An 18,729-nucleotide genomic window follows, 5' to 3' on the forward strand; every position below is an offset into this window, starting at 1 on the left:
TCTTGTGAATTTACAGTACCAATTGCTGAAGCAGAAGCAGAAGCAGATGTCTTGATATTATTATTATTTTTGGTTGATGGAAAACATAGCTCTTTTGGATTTGTAAAACAAATGTCTGGCCTTAAAAAAAAACAACAACTTATTTTTTAATTTAAAATGGAGAACCTAAATTCAACACATTGTCTCCGCTCTTTTCTCCTGTGATTTCTATGCAAGAACTCTGTGATGCAACCCTGTCTCCTAGCAATTTTTACATCCTATTAATTTGCAATAGGCTTGGGGGATATCTATTTTTTCATATCTTAATACCACCTTAATTTAATTTTGAAAGGAGAAGTCATTGTCACACATTGTAGAAGCCTGTAGTACTGTCTAATGCCATGACATGGACAAGTCTTGCTGGGATTAAACGCATATAACCTATAATATGTTGTAGCACTGTGAATAAAGTTAAATACCGTCAACAATTCATTTTGTTGTCAATTCTCTGTTTTCATTAATTTAGGAAAACTTGAAACTTTAATGTTTGACATTACTTAATTGCTAAGGAGGATCTAAATATACACAATGAGGTGGTTGTAACTTCTCATTTTAACAAGTGTCATATCATAGCCTGGAAAGTAAATGAAAAGTTAAAGTTAAGGAAAAGCAAGGAGCATAAATTTACTGTCCAAGTGAGAGTGGGAACCCTGAGAAAATGTTTTGTTTATAGCACGTGTTTATCTTACGTGTCGACGGGGAAAACGCAAGACAGCTAAAGGGGTAGAAATGACAAAATTCCTCCATACGAGTGTTTCAGATTCCTCGAGAAAGAGGGGAAACACAGAACAGTCGAGTTCCTTTAGCAATAAGAGCAGGTCTCATTTTAAGTAACCCTGAAATAGTGAGAGCAGATGTTCCTCAGCAGCCCCAACAGCTGGCTGCTGAATACTACAGAGATGTTGAGAGCTGGAGGGGTGAGTATATTGTAACATACCGCAGTGGACAGGAGTCAGTGCACTTGATCCATGAATTTAAGGGCTGAACAGTGAATACCACCCACTGAACACCACACACAGCTGAAGCACCAGCATGACTTCACCGGCAGAGTGACAACAGATGGAGATACAGCAGTGCTGGTCTTAAACATGTGTAACCCTTCGCAAGGAAAAAGAGGGGAGATGCTAACGTGTCTAATCCCTTCTTCATGTGGTAAATATATCACAGCCCAGATATAAAGGCCTCAGCTGGTTTCTAAACATACAGCGTCCATTAACAAATTATCAGATCTTTATGAGGCCCGTGATGCCCACAAAACGGCCCTTCCTTGCATCACTCAGAGTATAAGAGGATTAACTTGTGGTTGCAGCAGCAGCATTTTGGGTAGTACGCTCACTTGCTTTCATGCCAACAGTTAGATGAGAAGATGGATATCACTTCTCATGTCTGCATGCCAAATGTGAGGCTACCACCAGCCTCCGCCTAGCTTAGTTTAGCATAAAGAAGAAAATTGCTGCTTCAAGCCAAGAAATCGTCTTACACACAACCCCCCATAAAACCACAACGTGTCTTTTTCGCGCTTTATTTTTTGTACAAGTTCAGAAAGATATATATACATGTTAATTACTGAGCTTTAGAGTTGCTGGGAGGTGGATATTGTTAGCTTTAGACGGGGCCAGGCTAGCTGTTTACCCCCGTTTTCCAGTCTTTGTGCTAAGCTAAGCTAACTGGCTGTTTGCTGTAGCCTCGTATTCACCATGCAGACATGAGAGTGATATCAATCTTTTCATCTTACTCTTATCAAGAAAGCATATAAGTGAATTTCCCAAAACGTCAAATTATTTCTTTAAAAACTAGAGACTACTTCTATGTTTTTGCTAAAGTAGACCTTTGAATAAAGCAGCAACAATTTATACTGTGATATCATATGACGGGGACTATCTGCTTTTATTTAAGTAAAACATTGCTATATTTCTTGGCAGCACAACACTGTAAATCAACTTGTCCTCTGCACTGACTCCGATTCCGTTTTCAAGTGATGTTAAAGAGTCAGTCATCAGCACCACAGAAGAAGAGATCTGCCAACTGAAGCAGGTCTTGATGTAGTAATCAACTGAAATAACAGTAGAGGACCAACCAGATCTGTGTGTTGATGGATCACTTTAGCGAGCGCTATGATAAATGAATAGGGTGATGAATGCTGTTAAACTTTGCCGTGATTGGTTGCAGATTGACTCTGCTGTAACAAATGACCTCACTTTTTTGAAGGGACAAATATTATCTTTGCGAAGTGGAATGCTTACAGTGCCGGAGCATTCACGGTGTTTTCTTTAGAGAAGTCTTTGTTAGCAGAGCAAGCTGAGAATGCTGAATGATTTTATGTTGACAAAACTCAGCGCTCGGTCAAACTCGACATTTTTGCAGAGAAACGATGTGCAAGCTGATGTTCAGTTTCAAAAAAATGACATTAATGGTTTGGTAAAGGCCTTAAAATTTGCAATAATAAGATAAGGAAGACATAAACAGTTAAAGACACTCTGCTCACTAAAAAAACCTTTAAAATTCAAACTTATCCGATCTTCTCATCACAGTAATCTGGCATTATCTTTTCTTGTAATGAAATTACACTAATACAACCCCTCAAATGGGTATTTAACAGTATTCTTCGTTCAGAGCTTTGTGACCCCCGCACAGGGATTTTTATCCATTGAATTTTGTTGGTCTTGATACTGTAATCCAGTCATTACAAACGTGATGTGTGGAAAGTTTGTGTCCGTACATCCGTCATACAAATGCTCCCCTTTTTAGGGACTTTACATTACCTTTTCATGATTAGGTCTGCAACTAATGATTATTTTTATTACGCTTTCTTGATAAATCAATTATCTATCGGAAAATGGTGAAAATCACATTTTTCCTAAAGCTCAAGATGATGCCTTCTGTTTACTTATTTTGTCCAACCAACACTCAAAAACCTAAAGATATTCTGTTTATTATCAAATCCTCATGCCACTGTAACCAGAGGGTGTTTGCTTGAAAAGGGGTTTAAACAATTAATCGATTATCAAAATAGTTGCCTACTAATTTTTATTGTTTTTTGTCAATTGCTCAATTTCCAAATGATTTCATCTCTAGTTTTGATCTCTAAATCTTTAAGACTGACAGTGGATATTATTGGTAGCACATTACATTCATTTGGCAGATGCTTTCGTCCAATGTGACTCATTTTTTTCGCCCATTCAAGCAATGTTTTCCATTACTGGTTCCCTCCTCTGTATTTAATTCTTTTACAGTCTCCCTTATTGGCCCTCCTGCTTCAACTGAGATTACAGTAAATAGTACATATTACAGAGAATACGTCGGCAAATACGGCTAGAACTGGACATTAAACCCTCTTTTGTGTCATATGCAGAGAGCTTAAGGATCTGTAGCACACACAAAGGTACATTATATGAGAAATACACAGTTTAGCAGACAGAGTATGAAGATATTTATATCATACATTTATACTGACCAACCGCTCTCAAGGGTCTTTATGTGTTTTATGTCTAGAAAATGACATAATAATAGTAACATTTACTGGACGAAAATGTGTGGCTTAATGGCAGGAAACTTTTATTACGTTAAAGGGGAAAGTAAGAATATTGTGCAAGCTGGTATTTCCTTAATGGATTACTAATCTAATTGGGTTTTTACAATTGCATACAGTACAGCAATGTGGCCACTCTGCTGTTCTCATCCAAAACTAAATCCCATCACTGGTTGTTCCAACTTGTAATTCAGTTCTCTGGATTTAGACTACAGAGTTACATGTGCCGTAACAGAGGAGTGTTTGCTGTCAGGGATTAATTCAAAATATGTTGCAACACAAGGCTCTGTCAGGTTCAAAGCACGTTGTATGGATCTGCAGGGACCTTGTGCTCTAGGCTTTTGAGGAGTGTACCCGCAATACGTGATCTAGCCACCAGAGGGCGCCACAGTACTCGGATTAGTTCTGGTGCTCACATGAAACACGGACCCACAGACACGCTCTTCATTTCAAAAAATGGTTTATAATTTATTTGGTTTGAATTTTAAGTTGTGGAGAATGCGTCTGGAATATGTGGAGGTATTTGACAGGTTCACTTCTGACTAATGGAGGATGCTGACGTACACGCAGCTGGAGATTTACCCCATGAAAGACTATAATGACCAAAGACCAAAAAAAATTTTAAAAAATGGATGCATTAGTTTGACCATTCAACATACAGTGACGGTTTTTCTCACCACTATGATGTAGGAGGAGGTTGTTATCCAGACAGTAGAGGGAGTCGGCAGCTGACCGCAGATTCAGTCTGTCCAGACCTGAGTGAAGACCAATCGGACATAATAAACTGACAGCCAGGCCGATCCGTCTCCCACACAAACATAATCCATCTCTTAGAAATTAAAATCTTTCATTCCTTTTGAAGGTTTTAAATCATTATACACATTGAGAGCCACTTGTAACTGATTTCTTTCACTCTGACCCAATGTCTTTTGTGTTTCTAATCTCTGTGTTTGTCTGCGCTCGTACTGTGTATGTTCATTCTTGTACACAGGCCTCTTTTGTAAAAGAGAGGTTGATCTCACTGAGACCACCTGATTTAATAAAAGATTAACTCACTAACTCCTGTATATTACAAATAAATCACAAATCAATGTCTATGATACTTTCCAAATCTCCTCCTGTGACCAATGCTACTGCAGACCGTTCCACTACCATTGTACAGCACTCCATCATTACTACCATTAACTCCTACTACCACTAAAAGTGTACTGCTGGACAGCAACCACTATCTACTCTACTATATCTACTACTACTGCTGCTGGTACGTCTGCTACTGTAACAACTAAGGCTACGAGCAGTGTGATAATCCAACTGCTGTATTAAAATTACTTCTATTACCAATACAGTGCATTGTTAGTACCTACACCACCTCTGCCTCACTATCACTGCAACATTAGTACCAGCTACTGTGAAGACGCTTACTATACTACTATTATTACTACTCATTATTACTTACTATACTACTATTACCAATACAGCTAGTGACGCTAATGTAGCTACTATTGATAAATTTAAAATTATTTTACTTAGTTTTACTTTTGTAATGTTATATATTAGAAATTATGGAAAGTACAGTAGATACTCATAAAATAAAACCATACAAAAAAAAAACAACACAGCACTATATATACTACCACTCATAAACCTTACAGCTACTATATACGAGTCTGGGCAGTAATAGTGATTTAAATAAGGAGGAGGAGAAGGAGACAATTTTAATAGACGATTAAATCTGATGAAATGTGTCTCCTTGTCGCTCCGCACTGTACCATTACACTGTAATCATGCAGAAACACCAGAACAATTATCTAAAAAACTACATGTGCAGTGAGCAGTGATATAATGGTGCACAGAGGCACTTGCCTCGTACACACAAAGAGAAGGCTCTGTTTTGCATACAAATAGACCTGATCCAGACACAAGTGATCAGATAAGGCAGAGATCTGCAGATTAAAACAAAGAGCTTAAGAACTAACCCCAAATGAGACCGTTTCAAAGCCTCCTCATCACAGGATGCCTCGGGCAGAGAGTTGCCTGGGAGTGGAGGGAGACGCAGAGGCAAGTGCAACACTAATCTAACAGATTACACTCATATCCTGAGGAATCCAATGAGGCATTGGCATCAAATCGATTATTTCTTAAATTCATTGAAACTGTGTGTTATATATCATGGTACAGCTTCATCTTTTCACGCATATTTCCATTTTAACCCATGGCCCTACTTTTTAAATCCCCTATTTAGAATCTTTACAGGATAACCCCGGGATTTTTTTAACCTGGTTTAGATTGTTATTATAAGTGTTAAACCAGAAACATCCGATGTATATCGTTCTGTTCAAAGCCACCAGACTCCATTGACAAAAATAGTCATTTTACCTCGCAGAACACGGGAATTGCTGGTCTACGACTGCATCGATTGGTTTGTCCGTTTGTGTCACCGTGTGACTTTCAGTAATGGAAAAGGTATTCAGATCCTTTGCTTGAGTAAAAGTACCACACGATACACTCATGTCTGTATGATGAATATGAAGCTGGAGGCAGCAGATGGTTAGCGTAGCTTAGCATAACGATTGGAAACAGATTGGCTTCATATTTAACCACAGACACAAGAGTGGTATCAATGTTCTTATCTAAACCTCAACAAAAACTTGAATTAATGTATTTCCCACAGTGTCAAACTGTTCCTTTAAGTATTATTCATCAAAAGATTTGTCAACAATTAGAGCCTCCTCTGTGAAGCATCCGTAACTGGAGTATTATGAATGACCGAAAACACAAGATAGAATAGCTGTAATTATAAATCATGGTATGCGTCTACATGTACAAATCAATCAAATGTTACCGATGTACTAAAATGTCAAATGTTGAATTTAAAATCTCCCTCTTGACCTTGAAAATAGTAGTTTGACAAAACTCAAGGTCCACTTACTAGATTTATGTTGGGGCTTTCAGCTGAATGTGTCATATTTATTACAACTGTGTCATATTTGGTAACCAGTCATTATGTTTATACGCTAGTTATGGTTGCGTCGTAGAGGTTAAAGTTACTGAAATATACATTAATAAACACTTAAAAATGTCTTTATTTCATCTAGAGCTGCAAAGATTATTCAATTAATTGATTAGTTGATTCCAGGCAACTATTTTTTTTTTTTTTCAGCTTCTCAAATGTAAAGATTTGCTGCTTCTCTCTATTTTATATTATGGTGGATTGGTTATCTTTGGGTTTTGAACTGACAAAACGAGACATTTGAAAACAACAACTTGGACTATGAGAAATTGTGATGAGCATTTTTTTTCGCCATTGTTTTTTGATGTTTCATACAACAAACAATTAATATATTTATTAAGAAAATAATCAGCAGATTAATCAATAATGAAAATGATCATTAGTCGCAGCCCTCACCTCAGCTTACAACTAGATTAGAGTGAGTTATAATGTGAAACAAACTATTTATTAACTCTTTATACATTGTTATAAGTTCTAAGTGGGGAATTTCTGAATAAAGTGTTGTTACCTTGATGGCAGTACATGACTTCTCTCAGTCTTTGTGATCTAAATGGCTGAGGACTGACTCATCTCAGTGTGTAATAGCAGGAAGAGATGTTAGACATGGAGAGGCACATTAGACCAGAGTGTGTTTGATGCTCGGGTCTTTTGGAAACCTTAAAAACCCTCTTAACTCGACTAAAATGACAGTACTAATATCTGCCTTTTATTCCAAAAATGAAAAAACGCTTTCAGCTGCTTTTGGACTAAAGAGAAACTGCTGTAAAAGGAAAACACTGCCTCTCTGTGTACTAATTGACACGTAGCTGCTTACTTTATGTCCTTTGAAATGAAAAGACTGTATTTATTAGGACTATTGATACTTAACGACATGCACACACTGTTTTCATTCATTTCAGATCTTAGGAGCACAACACGTTTCTGCCCTTAATGCCGTCTGCCAAAAAAATGCTTGTAACCTGTGTGCAAAAGCGTAATTTAGCCAATTTGATGATAAAAATTTAATAGCCTCGTCTTCTTTACTACTGACATTTGTTCAATTACCCAACACAGCTACAGTGTTTGGACAGGGTATTAATGCAACTACAAATGCAGCAAATGCTCTATTTGCTGCTAAAAGCTCAACACAAGTACTTGTCAGTGTTTTTTTTTGTTGTTTTTTTTTTTTTTTTAAGCAACTTGAATGCTTGTAAATGAGTTTGGCTGTTGGCTGCCAATTTCATCAATAAAATAAATGCACTCAAGACAAATAGAGTGTCTGCACACATTGCAGTGGGATCCAAAAAGTCTGAGACCACTGGTCAACATGCTTCTATTTTGAATTTGTTTTGAATGTAATACTATTTTTTTCATTACACGTGATAACATCAGATTAACAAGTCGAGTGAAAAGTTGGATCTTTGACAAACAGAAACTGCTATTCTCCCTCTGAGGCCACTTCAACACCACCTTCTTTTCACAGCACTTTTGCTGATCTAAGTCTTGCGTTCTTTATTTAGCAAATTCTGTATCTGTGACGAAGTTGCTTTTCTGTCTCTGCTTGATATATTGCTCTTCTGATGGTGTGGTCACTTTTGGTTGCTGCCTGATGGTGCTTTGGATACAACTGATCCAGTTTCTGCAAAGCGTTTTAGAGTTCCATGCACTACCCCCTCAGAAACCTTTAGTCTAGCCATGATTTCAGGCTGAGAAAGTCCCTCTTTTTGTTTAGAATAAGAATTTGACTTCTGTCACTTTCACTTAGTTGTGATGCCATTTTTCCCACTGTCACAATGCTACTCGGTACGCAATGATCTGCTGGAACCTCGGGGCACAGCCTTATTTATAACAGGTGAACACTGACTGGAGTTTAACCTACTTGAACGAGCCTCTGATGAGTAGATCAAATCCACCTGAGGTTCATCTGAACACATGCTTCAATGGAAGGGAAATAACTTAAGGAAATTAATGTGATTGCTGACCTAGAAATAGTGCAGAATGTTAAATATTTCTTTGTCATTTTACACGACATAACTTCTTGTGTTTTTAAATGTTTCTGAATCGTCAGACTTCCTGATTATTTGCAGGCTTAGGTGAAAATATTAGAGAATTTCAATGTGGTCTCAAACTTTTGGACCCAACTGTGTATATACAGAATAAGGAACATTTCGACTTGATCGGGCAAATGGCCAACATGACAAAAAGCAGGAGATTCAGTATGTGGACACCACACTGGTTAAGTCATGCTGAAGTCATATGTGCGATTCATAATAATCAATACATAATCAAGATAAAAAACATCATCAGTGCCTGAAAGAATCACAAAAACAGTCATACTAATACCACAAAATATATCCAAAAAATATGAATAATTTTTAAATTACTTGTTGGAAAAAAAATAAAAGAGAAGTATGTAATTACATAATCTAATAGATTTAATTTTATAGACGACATTTAAATAGACAAAATTTAACAGACCTCACTGAATCAAAAGAGGAAGAAGTGCAACTTTGTATAAAGGCTAACCAGTCACATCACACTATTAGAAAACATATGTTTTATAAAACTGCATTTCTTCCTCCTTCAAATAATCTATTAAATTCTGTCAGATTTAATGTTTTCTATTTGGATTTTGCTTGTGAAAATTTCTGTCTTTTTGACGTGGTCAAATAACGTATGTATAGTCTTGTCTTGTTATGCTGTACTACTGTTTTTCAGGACTATATAATTTTTCACAATAATCATTAAGAAATCAAGATTTTTTGGGTTATTTTTGTGGGATTACTATGACAGTGTTCTGTGATTCTTTCTGGCAGTGACAACGTGTTTGTATCGAGTCCCGTCGCGAATTGTACATATAATGACTTCAGTATGCCGTAACCACTGTGGTGTCCATATACGGTTTATCTTGCTCTTTTCCATTTGCTTGGTCAAGAAGCAGGCTCAAAACATTACCTTTTTCAGTATACTAAAACTTTCTGGGGAGCTTTAATCCACTGAGTGGTGACTACCTTTTTTCCCATCATTGAATCTGTTGGTCCTGGCCTGATTGAGAAGATGGGATGTGCACATAACCACCTCTGTGACAGCTTTCCTATCACCCTGCTCTGTACTACCTGAAGTGGCTGGACTCTAATGGTAAATACACAGAGCTTATCAGCACGTTCCTCCAGCTGCCTTCCAGTCAGATACACTCTGTAAGATACCCTCTTGTGTATTAACCCACAGTTTCAGGATATTCATCAGCACAGTCGGTTCTTTACCCGACTGATTATATATTTTTGTTTTCCCACTTTGAGCTGTGATGTGCAGCAATCAGATAAGTGAAACTTATTTGCATCAACACACTTTATATTTTGATAAAGGGGCCATTTTTCTTTTGTCTTCCATCTCCAGCAGGATTAGGTTTCAAGGAATTTTCATGAAACACCATTTAAGCGGGGCTGATAAGGCCTCCTTTGGACAGAGATAAGAGCCTATCCACACACATTATTGATCTTCCTCTGACCTGTTTGTGGAGGAAAAGCTGGAAGGGGTAAAGCAGTTGTCAAACAGAGAGCTGCTCTCGGGAGACGAGAGGTGGAGAAAGAAGTGAGCTGTGTATGAAAATGAAAAGGAGACGATAGAGGGAAAGGACAGGGAAAAGTGAGAGAGAGGGGTACTGTTTCTATCAAATCATTCATTTTCTGCAAAGCACTTTTTGATGTACATGTGTTGATGTACAGCAAAAGTTAAGATGTTTTCCTCTTCTCTTTCATTGTTATTACAAATGAACATGAAGGCAGCTGCTTGACATGACTGAAATGCTCACTGTAGGGCTTTAACTAAATTATTTTCATTGTTGGTCAATCTTCCAATTATTTACATGATTAATATATAAGTGGCGATTATAGTGAAAATGCCCATTATAAAGTCAAATAGCCCAAAGTGATGTATTGATATTACTTGTTTTATTTAGAAAACAGCCTGAACCTAAAGATATTCAGTTTACTATCTTATATTTCAAAGACATGCATCAAATTGTCACATTTGAGAAGCGGTAGCCGGTGATTTTTTTGCATTTTTGCTTCAAAATTAACTAAAACGATTAACTTATTGTGAAACTCAATCGACTAATTGTTGCAGCTCTGCTCTAGTACATGATACACCTTATTCAGAAACTCCAGAATTTGCAAAGAGATGGTGGATAATTTATGAATGCATCCATTATTCAGTAATTCTGAATGCAGATATTTATTTAAATCAATTAAAAACGCTACTTTGAACTGTGAGAAGTAAGCGTTTATTGCTCTATGCGGCTTTTCATTGCCCTCTTAACATCATACTTAATTGTACATTATACAGTTACTGATCGGTCTGTCTCTGAGGTTTGATTCTTGCAACAGCCAGTATTTCCAACAGCAGGCTTTTCTTCTTGCGCTGCACACCCACGCTTTCATTCTGAAGGCCTAAAAAAAATATAGTAATCCAAAATCTGCGGGACAAGTTAAGCTAAATTGCCTGTGTCCCGAGCCCATCCTAAGCGTGCCTCAAGCTCGATGCACAAAACAATGGAACTGGCCCGTGGCGATCGCTGAAGCTGGGAGAAAGCATTGTCGTGTCGTGGCATGCCAACAGTGTACCCTTGCTGCGTGCTAGATGGCAGACACACACACTGGGGGCTGATGTGCATGACCTTCCGCTATCAGAGCAGACACGCTCATTTATCACCGCAACCTTGAATCATTGTTTTACTCAGCTTGAGCCCTTATGCTTCTGCTCACGCAAAAAATAGAATAAGTGCATTTTGGTGAGGCAAGAGCAGAGACATGCAGCCAGTGCCGCAGAACAGCTCTAGCTCTTCCTCAGTTTACCGCGACTGTAACTGAAATCCTCTCCATACCATGCCCACAAAATGTGCTTCCATTTTTTCTCTTGTTTGTTTTTTTTTTTTTTAAACAAGGCTTTCTTTACCGGGCTACACCCTCAAACAAGGAACCATTACACCTAAGACGTTCCCTTTTTGTTTTGAGGAGATTTGATTATTTATGATGTCGCAGGGTTACAGCTCACAAACCTGATGAGGATTCTTTGGTTGTGTGTGTGTGTGTGTGTGTGTGTGTGTGTGTGTGTGTGTGTGTGTGTGTGTGTGTGTGTGTGTGTGTGTGTGTGTGTGTGTGTGCGTTATACTGTATGTGTATGAAAGTCTGCCTGTGAGCTCCATCTGAGACAAAAGACACGGAAGGGTCTTTAGAAGTAGAAGCTGGCAGATCATCCATTGTTTTGTGGTCTGCTGTAGAGTGACAACAAAGAGGAACAAAATAGAGCCGATAGTGAGGACAGGCCAGTGACGTTCTGTATGAAGTAGATGGAAACAAGGCTTTGTGAGTAAAAATGCCATCTGATACGCAATAAAAGCGTGACTCCTTAGAAGATACTTTTTCTTTTTTTAATCCTTAATGTGCAGGAATGGAGTACTATCCTTGTCGATATTTGCATGAGCAACAAAGTAGTTGCCATACTACATACAAATAGTCTGCTTTGGACAGTCATCCGAAGCAGACCGCAAAATCCAGCATGAACTACTTTAAGAAATGCAAGCAGAAGCTCTTGGAACCACTCTCTCAGTCCCCTGACTTGACCGACATTGAAAATCCGTGGGTACGTCTCAAACATGCCGTGTGTGCAACACAGCCAAAAATGTCTCAGACCTTGAAGTGATCTGCGGGAAATTCCTAAATCAAGAATTGAAAGACTCTTAGCTGGCTACAAAAAGCGTCTGCAAACTAAGGAGGTAATTTTTAGTCAAAATTCAAACATTCCTTCGAACGCAGGAAAAAAATTAAACATTCAAACTGCAATGATCTATTCCAACTTAACAGTCCACACGTGCATCGGACCGTTCGAAGTAGTTAGTTGTGTGGTCCAGCAGAGAGCGCTCCAAAGACTCACCATGAACTTGACCTATCGGATGTCCCACTGGCCTATCAGTAAATCAAGCTAATCATTGGGCTTGATGGAGGACACTGGCGAGCAACGCCATGCTGATTGGCTAATCACGACACCAAAGCATCTGAGAGGCGGTGTTTGGAAGTCACCGTGGTAGGAAACATTACCAACAAGGATGAGGCTGTTTGCTGGCTTTGTGGAAAAGCTCTGCCTTACCGTACAACAACAAATCAGAGGACACACCTGTGTGAGTGAGGCAGCAGAGGCAGCAGAGGCCCCAGACTCGAGCGGAGCAACATCAACTGTACAACCTGACCCGACTGCCTATGCTTCTCACCGCACTCATCCTCAGGACTCTTAACAGAAGCTCGTAAAAAGGCCATCACCGCTGGGATAGCAAGATAGCAAAATTTATATGCAAGGATATGAGAATTTTGCATACAGCTGTATACTTTCTATTCTCAATTAGTAGCCTTTATTTACCTCAAATGTAAAGAGAACTAGGCCTTTTTTGGAGCATGCTTATGTAAGAGCCAGGACTTCATTTCTAAATCCCCCTTATATTATTCATATATTTTCTGATCCAATTTAGTAAGAAGCCTCCCTGTTTTCTCATCTGCCCTCATTCTAATTTGCTGTTAGTGGTCAATGAAACTCGACATTAAAAGCCTCCCAGTCGCTCAAGGGGCATAACCTTTCTGTTCCTAGTAGGCTTTTAAAAGGAAACTAAGGATGTGCGTGATTAGTCGACTAAACTGTTAAACAGTGCTACCCTTGCTAGTTGGCACTAGAAATACTAGTCGGCTAAACTAATTATCAATATGTTATTAATGAACAATGCCAGTTAGCTGTTGCATCTAAGAGGTTACGCAGCCGCCCGCCACTAGCTGGGGCTGCAGCCACCCCGTCCCCGCACCAGTGCCTAGAGGTTGGAAACAAGCAAGGTGGAAAGTGGGAAAGATGATAACTCTGAAAACCAGTGCGGTTTGGCAGTATTTTGATCTGAAAAATGAAAATAAGGTTTTATGTAGGCTCTGTCAGAATACACTGGCTTATAACCTCTCTCTCTCTCTCTCTCTCTCTCTCACACACACACACCCACACAAACACATTGAAAACCGATTGTGACATTGGGAGAAATCCCGGGCTTTTAACAGATTACATATCTTTTTACCAACTGTGAGTAGCTCATCCATTTCTTTTTTTGCAGCGCATTGTGTGTCCAAAATCTGCACTAAGGACTAATTCTGAGCAGGTTTCCAGTATGTGCCCCAGCGTGTTCACATTGGAGAAGTGACTGAATTAAGGTAAGTCCAAAAAAAGTTTTCATGTGTACTTTTTGTGCATTGCATTGTGGGACAGTAGTGTCCACCCACAGAACAATCAGGGAAAGTGGGGAAGCTGTTGTTATTTCTAGCTGTTTTTATTAATGTGAATATAAAGAGCAAACCAAAGATATATGCTGTTTGCTCACAGAGTTTATTGCATGTAAGTAGAAAGGCATTGGCTTATGAAAACAGGCCATTCCGTAGGAGACGTCTCAAGGAGGACAGTTGATGGACACCATGCCACAAACATAAAGGCGATATCTGATTACTCATGTAAGAACTCTTTCTGTTGTGCAAAGAGATAGATACGGAAAGAACATCATATACAACAATATTTTGGACTACACCCATACTGGGTCATGTCAGACGGATAAGACAAAAACAAAACATTCAGAACCAGCTACACGTGAGGGAGTGCAGGGTTTCTTCCTGTTTAGGGCGCCGTCTCTCGCGACTGCTGGAGGCCTGTGGAAGAAAGGAGGGACCAACTTATCCGCCAGCCAAGGGAGCGCCAAGCCTAAGCCACGGCGCCTCCCCAACGTTCTTGACCAATCAGATAGATGCACATTCCCTTTGAAAACCTTGTGTAGCACTAAGTCAGACCTTTTTTTCTAGGAAGTTGACTACGGCTAACTGCTTGCAGACTGTGGTTTTCTGAATAGAGAAGGTCCATGTACATGTTCAATTTGATTCTCTGGTTTGTAATAAATTGTTAAACTGAGAAATAACTCATCACCTGGACTCTCCTCCCAAATCAACGAACGCGCCGACACTGTTCACACCTTGAAGTGGTGGCGAGATAGCCCTAGAGTGGTGTTGGAAAACAACAACATAAGTATTCAATATTTAGAAAGACATTTTGCTGTCTCTTTGCCAAGTTTAATTGGCAGTGACATCATAAAGTTGCAGTTTTAGTGGTGTCCAAAGCAGAGGTTTGCATCATTTTCTGTTAGTGTAAAATGGTGAAGTATGCTGATTTGTTATATTTTAAATGCAAAAACAGTATACTATACAGCTTAGTGTGTAGTACATACTGTATACAATAAGTATGCAGTATAAAACCGTGACTCAGATGACAGCACCGTCAAAAATTAATCGACCTACTATGCATACTGAATTTGTATATGCTTAATTTAGTAAGTTTGCAAGTATGAACACAGTAGTAATCCACAGTAAAACCTCCGCAGAATATAGTATAGAACTGGGACACAGCTAGAGTGTCTTGTCAAGTCTTAGCTGCAGGTGAAACTGTCTCTAAACCGCCCTTAAAATATAGAAAGAGGTTTTCCACTGTACCAAAACCAAATGGTAAAGGCTAGACTCAATGATTCCACGGCTCTATATAACATCAAACCAACTGTGTTCCTGTCTTGTTTTAATTCACAGCCTTTGAGGAGTCTGACAAGCAGAAAAAAAGCAAATTTTAACAGCTCAATGATTAATAGTGTAGCCTGTGAATAGGTATTTCAGTGTCAGCCAAGTGGACGTAAAGTGATTGCGTTCCCGTACCCATTCTTCCAGAGTGACAGACAAATAGCCCACTTCAACCAATCACACCCACTTCCTGTAAAACGCTCCAATTTGTGCACGATTCATTCAACCCATCACACTGCGGGAAAATGCGGAAATGACATCCAAGGTTGCACTTGGGCATGTAAAATGAAAAGGTTTAGTGCCTGGTGGGACAGGTGAGGTAGCGGGGGGGGTAGAGAGAGGAGGGTGGGAGGGGTTGGGGTGGGGGTGATGGATAGTCCAACTTCCTGCAAGAGAAAGGTTTGATTAATGGCCATCGACTTGGCAAAACACACCAGCTGTGAGGGGAGATAAGTGGCAATACAAAGAGCAAATTACTGTCTGTACTGTAATAATTAACCTCAGAGACCAGCACACACAGGAAGTACAGATTCCCTTCGAAACTGCCACACTTCCTCTACATAGCAAAAAAAAAAAAAGCACTGAATCCTTGTTTTAGCGCCAGGATTTAAGGCTTTTTTTTTATGGCTGGGTGAGCTGTTCCCAAAGATGTATGAGCAAATTACTGGCTGGAATTATCTGAAAAGAGGAAGTCTATTGTGGCAATGACTGTCAAAACACGGCTGCCAAGCTCTTCCCTCGGTGCAGAATGGGTATCCAAACAGTCTTCAGTGAGATATATGGACTGGAATCATTGCTTCTCGCGCGGTGGGCAGGAAAGGATACAAATAAACTAACTTTTTAGTTTTTGGACATCGCAGTTGTGACTGGCTCAAGTGCTTGTAAATCTTGTGAGCCAGCTGGGGGAGCTCTAGAGCGAGGTAGGTGTGTGTGTGTGTGTGCGTGTGAGTGTGTGTGTGTGCGTGTGTGTGTGTGTGTGTGTGTGAAAACACACTGCAAAATGTTTCCCCTCTGTGGGCTGACGTTTTGACTAAAACATTTGATCAGCCTGTAGAAAATACAAGCAGGTTCGAGCGGAAAAGCGGAAAGTATTCCACCTGCCTGAACCACTCACCGTGAATGTATATAATTATTCTTCATGCCTCAAGTTCCCAGTGGTTTTAAACCCATAAGCCCCCTGAGTCTTGCCACACTGAAGTTGGTCTTTGATAACAGCTAATGACTGCTGCGGTGAATTCTTCAACCATAATATAATTTGAAGCTGAGCTGATTAGAAACATGTGCCTGAGTGTTGGAGTGTCAGAACAATTTATGGGTCCCTCACTGATGACCTTTCCACTCACTGTATACAGCCGTGTCTTACATCACTCCGGCGGACTCCCCACTGAGAGATCACCTCTATTTTCTACAACACACTCAGAAGCACAGCTCAATTACATCCTACACGGCTTGCTTGCTCAGTTGTTTTGGGGTGGTGTGTGTAAATGGAGTTTAAGTCAGAGTGTGTGTGTGTGTGTGTGTGTGAAAACACACTGCAAAATGTTTCCCCTCTGTGGGCTGACGTTTTGACTAAAACATTTGATCAGCCTGTAGAAAATACAAGCAGGTTCGAGCGGAAAAGCGGAAAGTATTCCACCTGCCTGAACCACTCACCGTGAATGTATATAATTATTCTTCATGCCTCAAGTTCCCAGTGGTTTTAAACCCATAAGCCCCCTGAGTCTTGCCACACTGAAGTTGGTCTTTGATAACAGCTAATGACTGCTGCGGTGAATTCTTCAACCATAATATAATTTGAAGCTGAGCTGATTAGAAACATGTGCCTGAGTGTTGGAGTGTCAGAACAATTTATGGGTCCCTCACTGATGACCTTTCCACTCACTGTATACAGCCGTGTCTTACATCACTCCGGCGGACTCCCCACTGAGAGATCACCTCTATTTTCTACAACACACTCAGAAGCACAGCTCAATTACATCCTACACGGCTTGCTTGCTCAGTTGTTTTGGGGTGGTGTGTGTAAATGGAGTTTAAGTCAGAGTGTGTGTGTGTGTGTGTGTGTGTGTGTGTGCGTGCAAGCACTTATATACACATCTAAGAATGTATTTATTACATAACATTTGTTTGTTAATTGGGGTGAAATGGATTTATTGTTCTGTAAAACGTGTAATCAAACGTCAATAACCTTTCCTCGAGGAGCTGCTAATCCACTTCAAAGAGCATCTGTGGAGACTTTTTCTGTCCAGTGATGGTCTTGAGACTGTTTCAGAGGCTTTTCCACAATGTGACAAAGCACAATCTCAGGGAAACAATGAATCTTTGACATTTCTTTGGAGCCTGCATGAGCTACACGCTCCGATGAAAAAAACAAACAACAACAACAACAAAAAACAGTATTAGTATCACCTTTGTCAAGCCCAAATGTTTTTGTTATTAACTCTAGAAAACTGTAGTTTAATGCTTGTTTTAAAAAGAAACTTTTCATGTTTTTAGACGAACCTCTTCACATTACATACATTTTTCATGTTATTATGACATATTTTGTTGGTATTACTGAAAACCAAAGTATTCGGTTTTTACAAGAAACTTTTCTTTTAGTTTAGCAACGTAACAGCTTATCATGTTATAACGGAAAAAAAAAAAAAAGATGTGTTGGTTTTTGTGAAATAACAAGAAAGTTTCATCATATAACAAGATAAAGTGATCTGTTTTTATAACCAGAAATTTTTCTTGTAAAAACAGAATCATGTGGTATTTACTAATAGTGAGAAGATATTACAAAATAACATGAACAATATCTTGACATGAAAAGGATCTTGTGAAAATAAAAGTTTCTTGTCATTACAATAAAACAGATCAAATTTTTTTTTTTGTCACGGTGGCAGTAATACAGCACCAAAACATTCCTTCCATGTAGTCCAGGAAATTCCAGATGGTAAGTAGCCTAAACTGTTTTTTAAACGCTGTTTTAAACCTTTCCTTATATATACACAGCACAATAATGCAGACAAGGGACACACTGAATCAAGGACTGCTCACTTATTTCAATAAAGGTAAATAAGGTACATTCATCTCCTCAGAGGTTTTATTAGATTTCCTTTGGTAAATTGCACAGGTCCAGTCCGGTAAAATTAATCACAGGGAATAAATGTTTCCTGTCCAGAGTGGAAATACCACAGCCGGCTGGATAATAAGAATGAAATGCTGCAATTTGTTTCATTAAATGCCATCAAATGCTCTTTGCTCAAACCATTAGCGATCATTTATATTTTATATGGAGTGTGTTTTATAGATCCGATTTTCTGTCATAGTTTAGTTTTGTCAGCATTGGAGGCCTATTGACGAGGAATTTTCTGAAGCTGATGACGTGATCAACATTTGAGTATAAAAAAAATAAAAACCAATAAACTATGACCGTTGCAGTGTAGGAATACTGACCAAAATTCCTTCTTGACACAAAAAATTGTGACTAGTAGCACTATGGAGAAATGTTTTTACAAGTGGGCCCCCACTTTGTGTGTTTATCGTACACGCACGGAAGC

At 39.1% G+C, this 18,729-nt stretch overlaps 1 long non-coding RNA gene across 1 annotated transcript in view; it reads right to left on the minus strand.

Moving 5' to 3' along the window:
- The window catches only part of LOC120785473, a 118,157-nt gene that overhangs the window by 22,181 nt on the left and 77,247 nt on the right, over window positions 1–18,729 (minus strand). The window contains exon 2 of the long non-coding RNA XR_005706607.1: window positions 4,246–4,323. This is a non-coding gene — a long non-coding RNA (uncharacterized LOC120785473). The remainder of the gene's footprint in view (window positions 1–4,245; window positions 4,324–18,729) is intronic.

This window comes from Xiphias gladius, chromosome 23 (assembly GCF_016859285.1).
Source record: "Xiphias gladius isolate SHS-SW01 ecotype Sanya breed wild chromosome 23, ASM1685928v1, whole genome shotgun sequence".
Taxonomy (NCBI): Eukaryota; Metazoa; Chordata; class Actinopteri; order Istiophoriformes; family Xiphiidae; genus Xiphias; species Xiphias gladius.